Below are 7,500 nucleotides of genomic sequence, written 5' to 3'. Positions count from 1 at the left end.
CGTGCATGGCTGACTTTGCTTCTTTGACTTTTTATGCTTCTCTCCACTTGTATGCTTCCTTCCTTGCTTCCTTTGATCCATGCCTAGCCTACTTCAATCCTGGAATCACTAGCAAACACCTCAAGGCATCTTATGGAATCAAAGAAGAACTAGAATTCATCAAAATAAGGCTTAGAAAGCATGTTTTTACACTTAAGCACGAATATGGGAGAGATAACAAAATCATGCTAATTCCTAGGCTAAATGTGACAAAAGGTTATCAAAATATTCTGAATTCAATGCAAAACAAACCGTCAAATTGGGGTTTGTCAAGAAGCGACGCGCACGCATGGCTCACGCGTGCGCGTGGATTGGAGTTTTGCACGGCGACGCGTGCGCGTTGTAACCACCCTATCCCATGAGGCCTATGATTTCTGATTCCTTACAGCGTTCGCTGGCGCGCATAGGATTAGATATATGAAAATATAAAGCGTAGACAATGAATTAGTTGAGAAATTAGCCTAAAAGTGTTACCAACCATTAACTCGGTTTTTCCTTCCTCTTTTTCAAAAGCACGGTTTTCTTTTCCTTTTCCCGGTTCAACCGAACCAAACTTTCCCTACACAAATCTAACCCTGATCACTTCTCCTCTCAGCGCCATTTGGAACCATGGTCACACCTCTTCAAGCATGCATTGATGCTGTGTTGAGGTGAGGAGAAGCCACGAAGCCTTATGCACCGCCTCACCCACTTCCTTTTCTTCTATCTCTTGTTAATAGTGCTTCTCATTTTCTTTGAACCAAAACACGCACAACGAAGGAGAAGAACAGAGAAGGGAAGCAAAACGAAACTGAAGAGGAAGGAAGAAGCCATCCACAACAAGAAGGAAGGCACCCCACCTCTCATCACTCTGAATCTTTGAAGCTTCTTTTTTGGGTGAGAACTAGCAACTCTCCTTCTTCCTCTTCTTCAGATTCAAATTCTGTTCTTCCCTTTTATTCCACCTCTGCCATTCTAATTCCAATTCTTGCTAGAACAGTAGTGACTGTAGGCAAGAACTCTTCCCTTGCTTGAGATGAGGTCGGCCATTCGTTCTTGAAAGAGAGGCCAAAGCTCCAATTCCATACGCTTAGGGTTCTGATTTCAGAAAGAAGTAAAAATAGAATTTCCAACTTTAAAAGAGGTAAGGGTTAGGACAAATAGATTACTATTCTTGTGGTTGTACTTGTGATGAGAAGAGATAAACTGTTATATGCTTGATTTATGATAAATGAGGCTCTAGTATGTGTTTGAATGATGGTTAGGTTATATGAATTGTTATGTTTGATAAAAATGCAGAAAAGTGAATTTGAGTTATGAATGTGTGTTTGTAAAAAGGGGTAAATTAATGAGTATAACCTCTTAGAGCTATGCTGACCATGCTAGAAACTTTAGTTAGTCAAAAAAAAGGTAAAACTATGGTTTTAGATGAATTTTAGGCTTGAACATAAGATTTGGCATGTGAGGTTGTTGGAAGTGCATTATGCAGAATTTCTGCAATTTTTGCATAATTGGCAGCAGAATGAACGAATTTCTGGGAGCATTCCAGATCATAATTTTTGATGAAATTATTTTTCTATGAAACTTTAATGTGTTTTTAATATCTCGTAAAAATTTTAGAATTAATTGATAAGTAGATTGGGAGAAATGATTTTTTGAAGATTGATGGTTTCAGCAGAAAATTCTGTTTCTTTACTGCAGAAGTACCAACTTCCAACTCACTTAATTTATAATTCTGATGAGTAATTGGGCTGAAACCAACGGCAGTCTCAAGATTTATGTGTCTAAAATATTCAGTTTAAATTTCGTGTCAAAACTCTTTTTAACCAATTAGATATGTTGCAAAAAGTATGAGTTGCTTGCTGGATTTTGAAAACAGATTTGTATAAGGCAGGGCTGTGTTCCTAACCTCATAACTTTTACATGTGACATGGTAATAGTCTAAAATTTAGTTTTCTAGAAATCTGGAAGAGTCTTGTTTAAGTACATGAACTTTTAAAAGGCAATGGATGAGAATTGGATTTTTAGTGAATTTAATAAATTTACTACTCGCTGCTATTTTTTTCTGCAATGATAGTAGAATTTTTGAAAGATTTGTACAAATTTCAATTATGGTAGGAATGCCCCCGAACCAAGTTGTATTTTCTAAACCCGTGTTTTTACAATAACTAAAGGGATTAAAGAGAGTATAATGACCAATTAAGAATGTTTACTTGGTAAATTGTTAAGGAAAGTTTGAACGTTGTTAAAGCTGAGGAACCCGTAAGGGTGGTTTTAGTGCTATTTTAGAGGAGACTATGTCCGAATTTCTATAAAAGTTCAGGAATTTAATTAAATGTAAATGTGTAAGTTGTCTCCAAGAAGGTTTAAGGTTAATGGGTGATGTGGAGGTATGTATAATTAGACGGTGGTGTGGAGGTATGTATAGTTAGGCGGTGATGCGGAGGTATGTTTTACAGTGTTGGTGATGCGGAGGCATGATAAAGAGAAAGTAAATGAGAAACCATGTTTGAAAGAGATAATTGAAATGAATAAGTAAATTATGAAAAGTGTATGTTGAATGGACCTTGTGCCGAACTGCTAATGCGAAAGTGCCCGCCTAATGGATAGCCTGAGATTGCTAATGCGGGAATGTTCGCCTAATTGATAGCACTATTCCTTACTGTGATACACATTGAAATGTTATTATAATGAGGTCTAATTGACACAGTAAAGGGACCATACTCGGGATTCACTCTGAGTAACGTCGGGTTGCGGGTAGACAACCGACGCATGAGCTCATGGCCTGCGCTAGGAATAGGCATGCATCATCTTGTTTGCGCATATGAACTTCTTGTGAATTATTTACTGCCATTTCTTTCTTGTTCATGCTACTTACTTGTTATAAATATGTTTGTGCCTTGAGTCTCTGTGTTTGTTCTTTTTCTGTTTCGCGACAACTTAGAGATAAAGACCCTAGGTTCCCCTTTTTCCTTACTGAGAACTCTAGGTTCTCACCCTTCTTTTCTTTCTTTTCCCCCTCCCCAGACGGGTCCGGCAGAGGAGCCCTGTGAGTTTCGTTCTAACCGCTGAGCTATGAAGATCCGGCGCGCGGCGGAGTCTTCATATGGAGCATGTTTTGGACCGATCACTCCAGAGTTAGTCGCAGTGGATCTTTCGCTCCTGTTTGATGATCTTAGTATCACTTTCCCCTCACTTTTGTAGTACTTTTAGAGGGGTAGGACGTCATAGTAGTTCGGTTCCAGCTTAGGAAACCCGTGTGAGGGTTGGGACTGATTCCTTCTTTTGTATTTGTACATATAACTTGGTGTGATACTCGACTTTGATGGATGACACGTATCCTTGAACTTAACTCATGTGTATATTATATATATGTTTATATATGTTACTTTCTGTTGCCTTGTGTTTTCTTACACGACAACCCTGAAGAAACTAACCTTGCGAGCAACTAAACGCTATTCCACGAGTAGTAATCTGTTCACGATTAAACCGATAAAGGCTTTTATTGATAATTAATTTATAAAAATCTGAGTCTAGAGCTAAGTAGGCCGCACAACGAGTAACACCTGAACATTTGGCATTAGTCATGACGTGTCGAAAGTTGGGGTGTTACACGCGTGCCTGACGCGTACGCGTGACATGCGCAACCTGCAGAAATCACAGAAAATGGTGGGGGCGATTTTGGGCCGAGTTTAGACCTAGTTTTTGGCCCAGAAACACAGACTAGAGCCAGAGGACAAGCAGAGACTCAACAGACATTCTCATTAGCATAGTTTTTAGTTTTAGATTGGAATCTAAGAGAAAAATCACTCTTCCTCTGGGTTTTCTTCACATTCATAGATTTCTAGTTTTATGCTTTTGCTTTGGATATTGAGAAGAGTCACTACCTCCGTTGAAGTTGCTATTATTCTAGTTTGTTTTCTTATTCCTTCACTCTTTTGATTACTTATTAACCCTGTTCAGATACGTATGTTGCATTTTGGGATTTATTAATGCAAAGAATTATTTTTACCTTTAATTAATTTTCAGTTCCTATTTTATTTAATTTATCATGTCTCCTTCTTATATTTCTGTGAACGTTACATTCATGTCAATGGAGTAGACTCCCAACTTGACTTGAGGGTTGATTAAAAGGAGACCCTTGAGTTGGAATGCTCAAGTGATTAGTTAAATTAGAAGTTGTTGGCTAATTCTCTATTTACTAACGCTAATCCTTCCCAAGGGAGAGGATTAGGACTTGCAAATAAGAGTTAGCTCAATCACTTGACTTTCCTTTATTTAGTAAGGGTTAACTAAGTGAAAATAACAACCTCTTGATACTACACTTGAGAAAATCCAACAAGGATAGAACTTCCAATTAATCATTCCCCCGGTCAAGGTTTTTTATTTCGAATACATAAATCTCTTTTAATTTACATTGCTTTAATTCATAATCATTTAATTTCCTATTCTCCAACTCTTAAAAATTCTCGGAAAATTTCTGACTAATAAAATAGCACTCTTTTGTCAACTCGTTGGGAGACGACCTGGGATTCATACTCTCAGTATTTTATTCTAATTTTGTGACAACCCTTCTAAATTGATAAGCGGATTTTTGCTGGTTAAGAACTGTACTCGCAACGTTATTTCTATATTAATTTCTTAATCGGTCAATTTCCGCCACGTCAGTATGCAAAAATGAAATTTGAAGTTCCTTTCAGAGTTTATTTTTATAATTTATAATCTATATTAATTTCTTTTATTTTGTTTTTGTAGAAATTACACCAACCAGAGAAGATGATGATGAATCTGGTGTAGTTTCAGATTTAGCATGGTGGCTATTTTGGTTTTTATTTAGTTTTAAAGTGGCTGTTTCGGTCTTTATTTAGTTTTAAAGTGTGTTTGTTTTTATTGTTTGTTAGACATTTCTAATTATCTTTGTTTTTATGTTTAATTATTAGGACAAGTTGAAATTATATTAAATTTAGATGTGATATACTCATTTTAGTTTATTGACCGTTTAAACTTCATTTTATGATGATTTAAATTCTGATTATTGGCTTTATAAAAATCGAAAAAATCGACTGAAACAAATCGTTGTTGGTTCGGTTCGGTTGTCTTGCAAATTGCAAACCGAATGGTTGATATCATCAAAGAACCAAACATGTCGGTTCGGTTGGTTTTCGGTCCAAAACCAAACCAAACCTAACCGATTATACCCCTACTCTAAACAGTATTAAATTATCCATTTCTATGTAATCTTATAAACTTAATACTTATTTTTTCTTTAATCTATAACCCTAACATCATTCTTTTATTTTTTATTTTTCTAAGGCCATCCAACATAAATTTGTCCATCCACAAAAATTATTACACCCGAATTACATCCTACAAACAAAAAAATTTAAAAATTCTTTGCATATTAGGTAATTCAACAGAAAGTCCAAACTCAACAAAAAAAGGTTCTCCGCAAATACCAAAAGTTTCAATAGCTTGTGATGTTTATTAAACCTTAAACATAATTCCCTAACTAAACCACCAACCGACCAGCAGCCTACAAAACTCACTTACCTCAGCAGATATTGTTGATGCATGACATGCACAGTGCTCCACTGCTACACGTCATTTCCTCAGCTGAAGAATAAAAAATCAAGTTCATCATGCTAGCATCCACCTTCAATCAATGTAGTTATTCCGAGAAAAAGTAAAGCTAATTTCAAAAGAAGATATTTGTACTCTTTCGATTTCTAAGAAAGAGCACCAGTCTCATTTAAATTTGAGAATTGATCATTCTAGCAGATATCTAATATGAAGTTCCTAAATTGAATATTAAGTATTAAAAATTGAGTAAAAAATTATTGCAGGGTGGTGCACGAAATTGTGATCTCAACGGCGCCAAAACATGGTGCGCACGATTGTAATCTCAACTCCTTTTCACAACTCCGCACAACTAACCAGTAAGTGCAATGGGTCGTCCAAGTAATAAACCTTACGTGAGTAAGGGTCGATCCCATGGAGATTGTCAGCTTGAAGCAAGCTATGGTCATCTTGTAAATCTCAGTCAGGCAGATTTCAAATGGTTATGAAGTTTTGATAATTAAAATATAATTAGAACATAAAATAAGATAGAGATACTTATGTAATTCATTGATGAGAATTTCAGATAAGTGTATGGAGATGCTTTGCTCCTTCTGAACCTCTGCTTTCCTACTGCCTTCATTCAATCATTCATACTCCTTTCCATGGCAAGCTGTATGTTGGGGGATCACCGTTGTCAATGGCTACCGTCCGTCTTCTCAGTGAAAATGGTCCAAATGCGCTGTCACCACACGGCTAATCATCTGTCGGTTCTCACTCATGTTAGAATAGGATCCATTGATCCTTTTGCATCTGTCACTACGCCCAACACTCGCGAGTTTGAAGCTCGTCACAGTCATCCCATTCCAGATCCTACTCGGAATACCACAGACAAGGTTTAGACTTTTCGGATCTCAAGAATGCTGCCAATTGATTCTAGCTTATACCACGAAGACTCCGATCTTTCGGAATAGAGGCTAAGAGATACACACTCAAGCTATTGCAGATAGAACGGAAGTGGTTGTCAGGCACGCGTTCATAGGTGAGAATGATGATGAGTGTCACGGATCATCACATTCATCAGGTTGAAGTGCGAGTGAATATCTTGGAATAAGAATAAGCTTGAATTGAATAGAAAAACAATAGTACTTTGCATTAATTCATGAAGAACAGTAGAGCTCCACACCTTAATCTATGGGTGTAGAAACTCCACCGTTGAAAATACATAAGTAATGAAGGTCCAGGCATGGCCGAATGGCCAGCCTCCAAACGTGTACAATATGATCTATGATAGCATAAAATTGATCAAGGATTCTAAAATAAATCACTAAAAGTAGTTTTTATACTAAACTAGTAGCTAGGGTTACAAAAAATAAGTAACTAAGTGCAGATAGTGCAGAAATCCACTTCCGGAGCCCACTTGGTGTGTGCTTGGGCTGAGCATTGAAGCTTTCATGTGTAGAGACTCTTCTTGGAGTTAAACGCCAGCTTTGGTGCCAGTTTGGACGTTTAACTCCAGCTTTTATGCCAGTTCTAGCGTTTAACGCCAGAATAGGTAGAAAGTGGGCGTTCAAACGCCAGTTTGCGTTATCAAAACTTGGGAAAAGTATGGACTATTATATATTGCTGGAAAGCCCAGGATGTCTACTTTCCAACTCAATTGAGAGCACACCAATTGGGTTTCTGTAGCTCCAGAAAATCCATTCGAGTGCAGGGAGGTCAGAATCCAACAGCATCTGCAGTCCTTTTTCAGCCTCTGAATCAGATTTTTGCTCAGGTTCCTCAATTTTAGCCAGAAAATACCTAAAATCATAGAAAAACACACAAACTCATAGTAAAGTCCAGAAATGTGATTTTTATTTAAAAACTAATAAAAATATACTAAAAAGTAGCTAAATCATACTAAAAACTACCTAAAAACAATGC

At 37.0% G+C, this 7,500-nt stretch overlaps 1 long non-coding RNA gene across 1 annotated transcript; it reads left to right on the top strand.

Annotated features, from left to right (window-relative positions):
* The first annotated feature begins 646 nt into the window (after window positions 1–646).
* LOC148579544 (uncharacterized) lies at window positions 647–3,417 on the top strand. The gene is made up of 3 exons (XR_015880837.1): window positions 647–915; window positions 1,019–1,162; window positions 3,046–3,417. It is a non-coding gene; the product is annotated as an uncharacterized LOC148579544 (long non-coding RNA).
* The last annotated feature ends 4,083 nt before the right edge of the window (window positions 3,418–7,500 follow it).

Source organism: Arachis ipaensis, chromosome B10, assembly GCF_059453495.1.
Source record: "Arachis ipaensis isolate K30076 ecotype BB chromosome B10, ASM5945349v1, whole genome shotgun sequence".
Lineage (NCBI taxonomy): Eukaryota > Viridiplantae > Streptophyta > Magnoliopsida > Fabales > Fabaceae > Arachis > Arachis ipaensis.
The sequence above is the reverse complement of the archived record's forward strand: the minus strand, read 5'-3'. Positions and strand labels throughout refer to the sequence as shown.